At 39.0% G+C, this 13,300-nt stretch overlaps 1 long non-coding RNA gene across 1 annotated transcript in view; it reads left to right on the top strand.

Moving 5' to 3' along the window:
- The first annotated feature begins 236 nt into the window (after positions 1-236).
- Positions 237-13,300, top strand: part of LOC140618454 (uncharacterized) — a 39,693-nt gene continuing 26,629 nt past the window's right edge. Inside the window, exon 1 of the long non-coding RNA XR_012018583.1 lies at positions 237-307. This is a non-coding gene — a long non-coding RNA (uncharacterized lncRNA). The remainder of the gene's footprint in view (positions 308-13,300) is intronic.

The raw sequence follows: 13,300 nt of genomic DNA, 5'->3' as shown, positions 1-13,300 counted from the left end.
CCATCATTTTTCCTGAACATCACTCATGTGGTCAAGAGCAGTAGGGAGGAGGGACATGAAAGGCGCTGAGGGCAGAAAGTTGGAAAAATAAATTAGAGAAGTAGACAGGCAAGGAAAAGAAAAAATAAAAACAAAGACTTCATTAAGTCTATACATCCCCACAGGCTCCTTCAGTATGGTCTAGGGCAAGATGCAGAGGTTGCCACAGGAACCGTTGTGACAACAGCCTAAAATGCCTCTTCTCTTGTCAAACACAGCTGCCTGAGCACTCACCTGACACCTGGTGTGATAGTGCTCAGGCAAGTAGGTAAGTGAATATGTAGTCTGGCTGGAACTACAGGAATCTGCAAAAACATGGCAGGAGGTAATGTTGGGGTAAAAGATCAGGGCCAGAGGTCAGAGGGCCTTGAGTGGGAAGGCAAATAACTTCAAATTAGCAGTTCATGGAGGATAAAGTTGTCCTACTTCTAGCCTCATAGTGTCTCAGAGTTCATGTTCTCCAGATCTCTTATGGCCAGAAAGTTCTCTGTTCTCCTTCATGGATCTCAGGGACCACAATGGGACCTTCATAGCAAGTCTGGCCTGATGGTCAGCCCCAAACTAAAAGAGAAACAGCAAAATGTGTTCTTGAGTGTTTGGATAATTTTGTAGCCTGACATCATCTTTTTCACTTTAAATGTCCACCATTCTGATGATCTCCCAAAAAATCATAATCCCAGGACTTGACTTTTGTTCTCTCAGAAACACCAGAACACACAGCCACTGCACACTGAAGTGCTATGCCTTATTATAGTCATTTGACTGGGGGACATGAGTTACAGGAGCAGACATTCTAGTGGGACAATCATGGGAACTGTAGCAAGGACTGAGAGAAACCTACCTGTCTAATACGAGAGACTGCACAACATAGTGGACAAAGATGGGGAAACCATCTACAGAGGGCTTGAAATGAGGCTCTTTGGTTGTATCTTTATAGCAAGTTATATATGTCCTTTGCACCAGTTATTTTGTTTTTCCAAGCCTCCATTCTATATTAACAATGAAAACAATGTAGAAAAATAATAATAAGAATGATAACAAAATTTAGTGGAAACTATCTATATACCTAGCCCTGTTCTAAGAGCACTGCATGCATAATATAATTTGATCTTCCCAGTGATAATATGTTAGGCATTACTATTATGCCCTTAGTAGTTAGGTCCAATTTTATTTCTCTAATAGTATCTTATACCACAAATCTATTGTGAGATTTAGATAAACTTATCTAAAGATAAAATATAATTTTAATAACAATAAATCATACTTTGGATATTACTACTCGATTACATCTATCACCTATCAATATCTGCCTTGACTTTCCACTGCACCAGGGCATCTACTATGTTACCCAAGCATATTTTAAACAATGATATTAAAACACCTAAGAGCATTATTGTTAATCATTGCATATATGCCTTTCCCATGGTTGTGAATTCCACCAGTTTATTGAACAGCAATATTTTATATACCTTTACACTTCTACTAACTAGAATACCTTATGTGTTCTATAAAAGTCTGAGAAGATCTGAATATAGTTAATCATATATTAGATATTTACTATATATCAGGCACTATACCAAGAACTTTAAATACATTTTCTAATATAATCCTTACTATAATACTATGCATTCTCACAATTGAGCATGCATTGGAATCACATGGAGGACTTGTTAAAATACAGAACTCTGAGCCCCCGTGTCCAGAATTTATGATTTAGTAAATCTGGAGTGGGGACCTAAGAATTTACACTTCTAATAATCTACCAGGTGATACTGATGTTGCTGGTCCAGGGACCACAATGAGTATCATTGCTAAAGTTACCATTTGCATTTTAGAGATAAAAAAAAGTAAATCTCAAATTGTTGACTAACTAGCTATATTGGTTTCCAAAGATGGCTGTAACAAAGTGCCATAGACTGAGTGGCTTGCATAACAGAGATCAATTGTGTCATAATTCTGGTGACTAGAAGTCCAAGATCAAGGTATTGGCAGGGTTGTTCCCTTCTGAGGGCTGTGAGGAAAGGGTCTGTTTCAGGCACCTCCCCTAGATCCTGGTGGATTATGGACAGTCTTTGGTATTCCTTGGCTTGGAGAACCATCATCCTAATCTCTTCTTTGATGTCCACCTGGTCTCCTCCCTCTCTGCATGTCTATGCCCACATTTCCCCTTTCTATAAAGAACACCAGTCATATTGAATTAATGCCTAGCCTAATGACTTCAGAATTACTTGATTACTTATGCAAAGATTCTATCTCCAAATAAAGCTATATTCTTAGGTACTGAGGGTTAGGACTTTGACAGATGAATTTTGAGGGAACACAGTTCAACCATGATACCAGCTTAATCCCAAGGTTGCATGGCCAGTAAATATTAGAGGTAAGATTGAAACCCAAGACTGTATGATTCCAGAGCCACATTTGTAATCGTTTGTAATCATTTCACTGATTTGACTCCTTGGTGAATGAAATAAGTGACTAAATATACAAGTGGAAAGAAGTTCCTCAAGAACAAAGTTGTTGTTGAGGAAAAGTAATTAAAGCCCTGCTTTTATGTCAAGTGACAACCAAAGACTCTCCTGATGCCCTGCAAAGCACAGGAGACACTCTTGAACTCCGACATTCTGATTGATCTAATGAATGATAAAGGAGTGCAGACAGACCTGACTGTCTCTAGGGTACACTGCCATTCAAAGTGTCCCAGTCAAGAAATTTGACTTTTCTGTCTTGTTTTTTGAATAACACAGGATGTTCAGGGCCTCAAATTAAAGTTTCCATTTGTCACTGACTTTCTTAGATCTTCCTTCATCTAATTATAAGGGACATCTGGCCATTTCACATAGGCCTGGTACAATGTAAAGGTAGTGTCTTTTTTTTTTTTTTTTCTCCTGGGACAGCTATGCAAGCTTCTCAGGGCTGGGAGTGGAATGGCAATGGGAGGGGGAGGGGAGTAGGGTGGGGAAAGAGCCAGCTAGGTCAAACAGCATGGTTGCATTTTCTCCCTGACTCTTGAAGGCTGAGATTTGTGGATAACATAAAAGGTTACAGCCCCTCTTTGGAAGCCACAAATAACCCTGCTTGGGCCATGACAGCTCAGCAGCCCTTGGCGTGCCATTACACATTTCTGCCTGGGATTCCAGCAGTGCATTCGAGCAGCTGGGCCCAAAGTGCGGTCTCCACAGAGCGTGTCCTAGGAGCTGTGGGTCGCTGGGGAGCCGTTCCCTCCTATGACTCAATGCCCAGAGACAGAGCTCAATCTAATGAAATTACATACTTTCTCGAGTGATTAATAAACATGGTCTATTTCTCCATATGGGATGAATATTCTTAAGAGAAAGGAATGTGCATTTGTGGGAGTGCACTCATGTATGGCTCTTCCTCCACCTCCACATAGCAATGGCTAAAACTCCAAGACCTTGGCATAGAGACCCTAAGCAAGACTCTTTAAAAATAGAGGTAACCCCTTGCCCCCAACACGCATGCGCAAAAGAGCACGTTAAACCTGGTGAAATCTGAATAGTTCTGAACTCAAGTTAATGGTATTACATTATGGCAGTTTCTTGATTTGGATGCCACTGTGCTTGTGTGCATTATTATTATTAGGGGAAGCTGGGTGAAGGGTATACGGGAATGCAGCAGTATTTTTGCAGCTTCTCATGAGTCTTAAACTACTTTAAAAATGATTTGCACAGTGAGAAAGGGCAATGACAACAGAAGCAACAACAATCACATAGAGTTTCAAATACTCTACTGACTAAACATCATCATATTCATAGACTGCATGGTACAAAGCATTCATTAAGGCATTATGATAATTTCCAAGTCATATGTTGATTTTGAGAAATTTCTTGCATAGTTTTTCGTTGGGTGTGGATCTCTAGCTAATGGTGTCTCTCTCTGAGCCATGATTTGACATAGGAAAATGGTATAAAAAGTGTCCACTGACTTTCCCATGCAGGTTATTGATGTCCAGCACTTCAGTGCATCCAGAGAGCGTGTCCTAGGAGCTGTGGGTCGCTGAGTGGGGCCCAGTGTGGTATGTCAGCACTTGCATATGCTCCAAACCTACAGTGCCTGGACTTTGCACGCAATGCCATTGCCAATCTGGGTTTATCTGTAGCAACAGACAAAGATCATACGCCCTTAGGCTGCTGTCATCTTGCTGTCATTAGGAACCCAGTGGGTTTGTCCAATATCCATGCTCACTTGCCTTCAGGACCTGGTTTCATGGCCACTGCTGTCACGACATCATTGGATACTTTCAGAATCATTAAATAGAAAATTCTCTTTATCAAATGATATTATACATGGTGCAGAAGCCTCTTCTTGCGTCTGCTGAATTAATAATTACACTCAAAGTTTTCTACTATCCTAGATATTCTTTTATTCAACATCTTGATAATCATTTAAATGATTCTGTGTCAGAAAACCTATTTAACTATTATCATTGGGACATATCATAATTGAACTTATGAGTGCATATTAGAAATAATATAAATTAATCATATAGTTTCTCACAGTTACTATAAAGTACTTATTAACTAAAATGAAAGTATTTCATGATTTTGCCAAATGGTGCATTTAAATAAGTCCATATCAGCTGAATATCAGCTCTACTTGAATCTAGTACATGGTTCTTTAAGGCTGGTGGGCTCTCAGTCACAAGAAATGTTCATGAAGAAAATATCCAGACACTTTCAAGGGAGATAATTGAAAAAACAGATCTGTTTGCATAAATGTCTGTTAAATCCATGAGTCAATAAATCAATGGATAAATGTATGTTTAAGAATACCTTAAGTTTCTTCTGACCATGCAGTACATGGATTCTAGCTCCTCTATTCATAGAGGCAGGAATTTAGCCATAAACTTTACAGATAAGACTCCTGTGGAGTTTTCATTTCAGTAAGCTAAGGAGAGGGAAAAGAGGAGGGAATAATATAATTTCAGATACTCATAAAAGCTATGAAGGAAAATAGAACTAACATAATAAAAGCGTGGCAGATTGTTCTAAATAAAATTTTTTCAGGTAATTTGTGTTTGTTTGTTTTAAACAACATTTCAGAGTACATAATTCCAAAGATATGTGGTCTTAGATTTTAGCCACTCTGACAGGTGTAAGGTGATATCTCATTGTGGTTTTGATTTGCATTTCCCTGATGATGATGAATGATGATGAGCATCTTTTCATGTGTCTGTTAGCCATCTGAGTGCCTTCTTTGGAAAAATGTCTATTCAGATCCTCTGTCCATTTTTAATCATATTATTTATTTTTTGGTGTTGAGTTTTAGAAGTTCTTTATATATTTTGGACATAAAATGAAAAACACAAAAAATAACAAGTGTTGGTGGGGACATAGAAAAAAAGGATACCTTATGCCCTGTTGGTGGGAATGCAAATAGGTGTAGCCACTGAAGGAAACAGTATAGAGTTTCCTCAGAAAATTAAAAATAGAATTTCCATATGATCCAGCAATTCTATAATGGACACTTACCCAAAGAAAATGGAAACATTTTTTCAAAAAGATATGTTATTGCAGCATTATTTACAATAGCCAAAATATAGAAGTAACCCAAGTGTCCAGTGATAAATAAATGGATAAAGAAAATATGGTGTGTGTGTGTGTGTGTGTGTGTGTGCATCTCTCTATATATAATGGAATATTACTCAGCCATAAAAAGAATGAGATCTTGGCATCTGAAACGTGAGTGGACTTAGAAGCTATTATAATAGCTCAGTGAAATAAGTCAATCAGAGAAAGTTAGTAATTATATGATTTCACCCATATGTGGAATTTAAGAAATAGAATAGACAAAGAAAAAAAAGAGACAAACGAAGAAATCAGACTTAAATACAGAGAACAAACCAGTGGTGGGTGGGGTGAGTGGTGAAAGAGGTAAAGGGGATGAAGAGCACACATCTTGATGATCATTGAGTAATGTATAGAATTATTGAATCATTATATTGCACACTTGAAACTAATATAACACTGTGTGTTAATTATACTTTCACTTAAAAAAATTGTCTTATTCCCAACACAATGGGATGGCCAAACCTTGCTTTTGCTACTTTTTCTATGGTGAAACTACCCTATGGACTTTTCTTTCAGCATATTGGGAATATGCTTCTTACTGTCCTAAATGTCAGGGAGATTGTGCTCCTTGAGTTTGGATGAGTCTTATGAAAAAGACAATTGAGTCCTGTGTGGTGTTAGACCATGTACCCTAGAAAACAGCCTGACACAGAGCTTATGTGCTAGTGCTTTGCTAGGAGAAGTAGTGCCAGGAGAGTAGGGTAGTACTTTAATACACTGTTCAAAGCATTATGAGAAAACACATCTGGTTGCTGGTTACTACAGATCCTTAGATAGGCCATAAACATCTGCCATTCCTTGGAATAGTCCATTGGAGAAAGAAAGGGGCTGGCATTTATGGGCCACTCCCTCTTGTCTCCTACTTCTCTTAAGTTTTCCCCACAGGATACTCACAGCTTATGCCTCAGAGTTGTATGATCTGGCCCCACTGGGCATAGAGAAAATGAACTCCTGTGTTCAGTGATGGGGAACTGCATCTCAGGTAGGAAGATAGAGGAGCCATAGCCTTTCCAGTGCGAGCCCTATTGGCCCGGGGCTCTCACTGTGGAAGGTTTAGTGGAGGTCATCTCAAAAATCCAGCCACCCTTGTCAGGGAGGCCTAGGCCAATGACAGTGCCAGGAATGAGAATGGCAGGTGGAGTTTCCCATCAAGCAAATGAAATAGAGCTCAGCAAGCAGGGCAGGCCAAATGAATTTGGGAGGGGACATATATCAGATCCCATAAACTGATCATAATTTGTGATGATTGAACTAGTTTTGGAGTTAGTTTCCAGAAAGGAGCCTTAGGATGTGTTGAACAATGAAAGTCTAATATATTATTTTCTCAAGGTGATTGTTTTGAGGATAATGTTCTCGTATATAAGTTCTATATGTTTATTACAAACAACTCTATCATTATTTTATATTCTTTTCATCTATTTCGAATGCTTCTCCATACAAACCAACTTCTATTGAAATATGTTTAATATTATAGAAGATAGGGTGAACTGGACCTCTACATGTGCTATTAACCTTACACTGTTTAAGAGGGTGTGGTGAAATGTTTAGTCTAATCTACTTCGGTGTTCAGAGGCCAATCTGGTATCGTTGGTGTATGTTTCCATTGAATTCAGTTAGCACAGATGTTTTATTTCCACCCAAACCTTGAAAAAAAAACTGAGACTCAGAATGCAAAGACAAACATCTAGATACCATTATTGGTAATTGGGTGCTTCTGAACACTGGAGATTTTTAGCACCTGACATTGAGCATAAGTGAAGTAAGCAAGGAATAAAAGCTGTCTATTTTTAAATCTCCATCAGCTGTGAAGCTCTGTGATAGTTAATTTTCTGTGTCAACTTGACTGGGCTACAGAATGCCAGAGTAGCTGGTAAAACATTATTTATGGGTGTGTCTGTGAGGGTGTTTCAGGAAGAGATTAGCCTTTCAATTGGGAAACTGAGTAAAGCAGATGGCTCTCTCCAATGTGGTGGGCGTCATCTACTCCCTTGAGGGAGCAAATAAAACAAAAAGGCAGAAGAAGGATGAATTCGCTCTCTCTCTGCTTGAACTGAGACAGCCTCCATCTTCTCTGGCCCTAAAACATCGGCACACCTGGTTCTCAGGTTTTCAGACTCACATCCAGACTTAACACCATCAGTCCCCTGATTCTCAGGCCTTTGGACTTGGACTGAATTACTCACTATCAGCTTCTCTGGTTCTCCAGCTTATAGACAGCAGATCATGGGACTTCTTGGCTTTCATAACCACGTAAGCCAATTTGTTTAAGTCTTCAGAGATATATCTCTGCATATGCTGTATGGTGCATATGCTATATGGTTCTGTTTCTCTGGAGAATGCTGACTAATAGAAGCTCATATCCACTTGCACATAAATATCACACAGTGAAGCTAATCCCTGACTTGGATTGTCTAGCCAGATGCATGCCCAGCCAAAACTGTTAAGGAACCCTCCTAATGAGCCCACAATCCTCTCTCATCCTGGCTTATCTCTCAACCTCTTACCTGCCCCTCCACTATCAACCATGTGCTCCCTGGCTTAATCCCAGCCCTGACCCCACCAGCCTGTCCCATCCATCCCATTCCTTCATGTCCACAAACATGTTAGTTATACCACAGCTCAAACCTCCTATTAAAATGATAGTTTCCAACTATCACTGCTCATTTAACATTTAACCCACCAATGGATTTTTTTGAAATACTGATTTCCAAGCCCCACACAAAATGAAATCAAAATTTTCAAGAGTAGAACCAGGATACTTTATTTTTATTTTTCAAACGACCATAGATGATTCTGAAGAGCGGACATGGTGGTGAGCCACTGAGTTAGAGCATGAGATTTGTGCTCCTTCATGTAGCTCCCACAACTGCTTCAACCTCTTTCCTTTTTGCCCTGCCTCTTCTTGCCTTACTATCCACCTGCTGTTCTGGATACTAACCTTCCTCCTTAATAATTGCTCCCAAGCTCTCATTTCTATCTAGTTCACTTGATACTTTGACCTTAGAGTTGGTTATGTCATGACAGCTAGAATCTCAGAATTAGATAGCACCCAGGAGATTCCCTAATCTTACCATCCTCTCAACTGGAATGTTTTTATAGCCTCCCTACCAGAGCTTTTTCACCTGGGGTCTGTAAACTTCAGTGGAAAATATTACACCTTCGTTTTCCTCCTATTATGACTATAAGCAATGATTACAGTTGTATTGCTCATTATCTTGAACTTAATCACCAATATCTATTACAGATAGCTCATATCAATGTAATGATCACAGCTGTCTTAACATCTTATGTATTCTCCTTATGGCCTCAAAATGAAAATTATTTGATCCCATGATAGATATTGTTATTTAATGTTAATAAGGAAGCTCACACAGTACTGTATTTCCAATACTTTTAACATTTTCATCTTTTTTAAGATAAACGCTTTTCCTTATAAATCTATGTATTTTTACTTCATGTATTTAACAATGGTGTTCTCCCCAGTGAGATACCACTACACACGCACCAAAATGGCAAAAGAACTAAAAAATAAATAAAAGATTAAAAATGTCAAATGCTAACAAATATACAGAGTGATCAGAAATCTCCTATGTTGCTAGTGAGGATATGAAATGGTACAACCATTGGGCAATATCTACTGCTTTATTATATAATTAAATATCACCTACCCTATTTATTTCTGCATGATAAATGAAATATATGCCAGCAAGAAGACTTGCACAGTATATTCATTGCAGCTGTACTCAAAGTTGTTTAAAAAAAAACAACACAGGCTGGAGAAAGCCCAGGTGTCCATCAACAGAAAAGTAATGAATAATCCATGGCTTATTCACACAGTGGGGCACTACTCAGGAGTAATAGTAAAAATAAATGAACTACTGATGCATGTAGTATCAGCATGACTGAATCTCAAAACACACTGAGTGAAAGCTTTACCCCAAAGAGTACATATTGTATGTTCCATTTATATGAAGCTCTAGAACAGGCAAAGCTAATCTGTGGTAGAAAACTAAATCAGAATGGAGGTTGCCCCTCATGGTGTGGAGAAGGGAATGGCTGGGAAGGAGTGAGGGCATTGCTTCTTTCACTGATTAGAGCTTTGAAACTCACCTTTGTTGGTGCATGTGCCAATGCTTCTTTTTTTTGTTGTTGTTGTTGCTGAGTAGTATTCCTTGTATGAATATTCCACCAACTTTTTATCAAGTCTTCCACTGATGGACACCTCAGCTATTATGCTTTGGGCACCATGGGGGTGCTGTTATAAAAATTCATGGATACATTTGTTTTAGGACCTAGAGATCCTCACCTTTTGAAGATGACTTGATGCTTTCCTTCCTGATTAGGCTTCCTGCTTAAGCATCCTCAGGAGCCCTATCGACAGCACAGCCCTCTTTCAGAAGCTTAGCCTTGGTACCCCTGCATTGTGTCTTTAGGAGTGAAGGAGCATGTATTGTTGATGACGTTCTTAAATCAGTTAAGAGGACAGCTGGAAACAGCTCGTTGTCAGCCTCCACTACTGACTAGAGCTGACTTAATGAGTTGCTGGTACCTGCTGGGTCTTTCTCAAATCCTTTTCTACACACATTCCATTTAAACTTTAGCTGTCTTCAATTCTGATCTATTTAACATTTTCTTTTATATAGTTTCAGCTACCCAAAGACAAGTTCACTTTTAGGAAATGGGCATCATCCTTAACTGGAACCCAGAGTCCATTCTCTGGCCACCCTCCTATGGAGTCTATTGCTGCCCTTACCTGACCTCTAGTGTTGCAATGCTATATTACTCTTCCAGGATATCAGACCCTCCAGATCCAACTGACCTCTATATACCTCTAACTCTAATGATTGACATCTGATCACCTGTCGTTCATTGACACTCCGTTTAGTTTCCGGTGCCTAGCCCCCAACCCATTATGCAAGCCTGACTAATGACTTAAAAATGTACTGATTGAGACCCTTATAAAACCTCTCCATGTGGCCTTGGAGCACCACAAGTGACTTGACAGGGAAGGAGCAATATGGAGTCCTTCACATCTGCTCTAAACTTCTCAAAATTTCAGGGATGCCTGGGTGGCTCAGCAGTTGAGCATCTGCCTTTGGCTCAGGTTGTGATCCCAGTCCAAGGATTGAGTCCCGCATCAGGCTCCCTGTGAGTAGCCTGCTTCTCCCTCTGCCTGTGTCTCTGTCTCTCTCTCTCTCTGTCTGTCTCTCATGAATAAATAAATAAAATCTTTTTTAAAAATTTTAAAAATTAAACTTCTCAAAATTTCATTCTTCAATTCTTACTTGAAACAAATGTTTCACACACACAAAAAGATAATTGTCCTCTTGAGAGCTCCTTTCTGAACGTCATATCTCGTACTTTAAAATGATGTTTCCTTAATAACTGTCTCTAAGTTTTCTTATGTTCCAAATTAAGAGTTTTCCTATAAGAAGGAGTGGTAGATAGATGAAAGAGAAAATACGCTTACTGGATGCCTTCTGTGTGCGAGTTTCCATGTTCCATTTAACAGTAAGTAGGATATATGGGTTAAGAGTTTTGTTCACTGCTAGTGACAAAGACTTAGAATAAAGAATATATACAAGATTGAAGACCATGTCTCTCTCAGGTAAAGAAGTTCATAGGTAGGCAATCTAGGACGGGTATAACTACCCCACAGACTCATCGGAGACCCTACACAACTTCTATCTTAACCCCTACCATCTTAACATGCAGCTTCTACTCTCCAAAATGGCTGCTGGGGCTTCATCTATCACCATAGCATTCCAGACAACAGGAATGAAGCACAGGGAGGCACCTTCCAGCTGTGTCAGCTCTCTTTAAGAAGCCACTACATCATCTTTTGGTGTATTCTCTTTAGGCAGTAATTAGTCACATGACCAGACCAAAATATAAGGGAGTTGGAAAATGTCTACTTCTAGCTGGGCACTGTCAGCCTAAATGAAATTGGGATTTTTTTGTTGTTTTTTCTAAGGAAGAAGAAAAAATGGGTATTGAGTAGGACATAGAAGTTTATGCTAAGGGTTATATTTTAGATTCAAGATTTTAAGCCTGTTTTATACTAAGCTCATGCTGATTCTGTGTCATTAGAGCCTTCTCATATGTTTTATACTTACATCCTTGGAGAACTACTAAACAATTTTCAGGGTGTTAATCCATGTCTCCTTTTATACTATATATTTGCTTTGCATCTCCTAGTATTGCAAATATCTGAACGCATTTTTTTCTTCTCCACTTAAAGTCCGTCAAGGACTGAGCTCATGTTTACCCTTACAGCAAAGTACAGAGCCCAGTCCATTGTTTTGATAGACATTTCATAGTTTATAAATGATTATAGATCTAAAACGCGTTTGTCCCTCTTTGTCCAGCATATGCTCCCACCCCTCCATGACAATTTATAGAAAAGAAATTATTTCATCTTTGCTACTCCCAAATTCACCTGTTATACCATTATTTGGAGTAAACTTTTGTATTAATAAAATAATTCCAACAGAAATGCACGTCTGATGGCTTCTTGGCTACCAACTGGAATAGGAATTTTGCCAAGCTTTGTACACCCATTTTGCTCTCAGAGTGTCAGTGTAATGCTCTCTACCTCTCACAGCTCATTCTTAAGAGACATTATCTCAACCAGCTCTGAAAGGTATAACACTTTCCTGTTGTTACACTTAGGAGCAAAGGCAGAGAAGACAGAAAGGCCTGTGGTGGTCTAACTAATGCCATTACCGTGGATTATGAGGTGAAAGTGTTTATGTAGCTTTTTAGAACACAAAACTCAGTCATAGCACTATCTGAAGATTGCAAAAGGAAAACGTTAATGGCAGGAAATGCTAGATTTAGTAAAAATATTCTCTATGCTTTGGACCACATTATGGAAAGATATGTTTTATAAAGATAATTTTACACTGGGTGTTTGCTCTCATTTGCAGAGTGGTGTGAGTTTGTTTGGAAGTTAACTCTTACCAGGCCCCCAAAGGAGGATGATGGAAATGAATTAGTCTACACTGTAAGATAGATAGATGATAGATAGATAGATGATAGATAGATAGATAGATAGATAGATAGATAGATAGATAGATAGAGGCATGGAAAGATCAATGGTGAAATGTTACAAAAGGGCAGGGACTCAGTTCACAGTCTTGCTTTCTTATGGCCCCAGACTGCCAGGATGGTGAAAATACAGCACTCCCAGCTAAAGAACCTTCACAGAAAATTGTCCAGAATGGGAAGGCATTGCTGGAACAATGCAGATGATGAAGGAATCAAGAACTGGGATATTGATTCTGGAGAAGAGGAGGCATAAGAGGACATGATCACAAAGAAGAGGATCAAGGTTTGATTATAAGGAATGCAAGCAGTGGATCCAAAATGATGAAGGAAAGGAACCTGTAGAAGATAGACTCCAGCTCATTAAAAAAAATAACTAAAACTCTAAGCATCATCAGAGCAGTCCAGATAGTCTCAGTAGGAAGTGAGTTTTCTGTGGCTAGAAGAATTCAACTAGAAAGTGAATGTCTGGCAAGAATAATCAAACAAAAGGCTTGAGCAAAACCACCACTGCCCTGACCATTCTCCCACCGATGATTTCTTATCAGATTGTTGCAAGAGTCTCCCAGCAAATCTCCCTGCTTTGGTCTTGCCTTTCAGCAAAAAGAAAGAAAAAGAAATCTATA

This window comes from Canis lupus, chromosome 26 (assembly GCF_048164855.1).
Source record: "Canis lupus baileyi chromosome 26, mCanLup2.hap1, whole genome shotgun sequence".
Taxonomy (NCBI): domain Eukaryota; kingdom Metazoa; phylum Chordata; class Mammalia; order Carnivora; family Canidae; genus Canis; species Canis lupus.
This window is presented reverse-complemented; position numbering and strand designations above follow the sequence as displayed.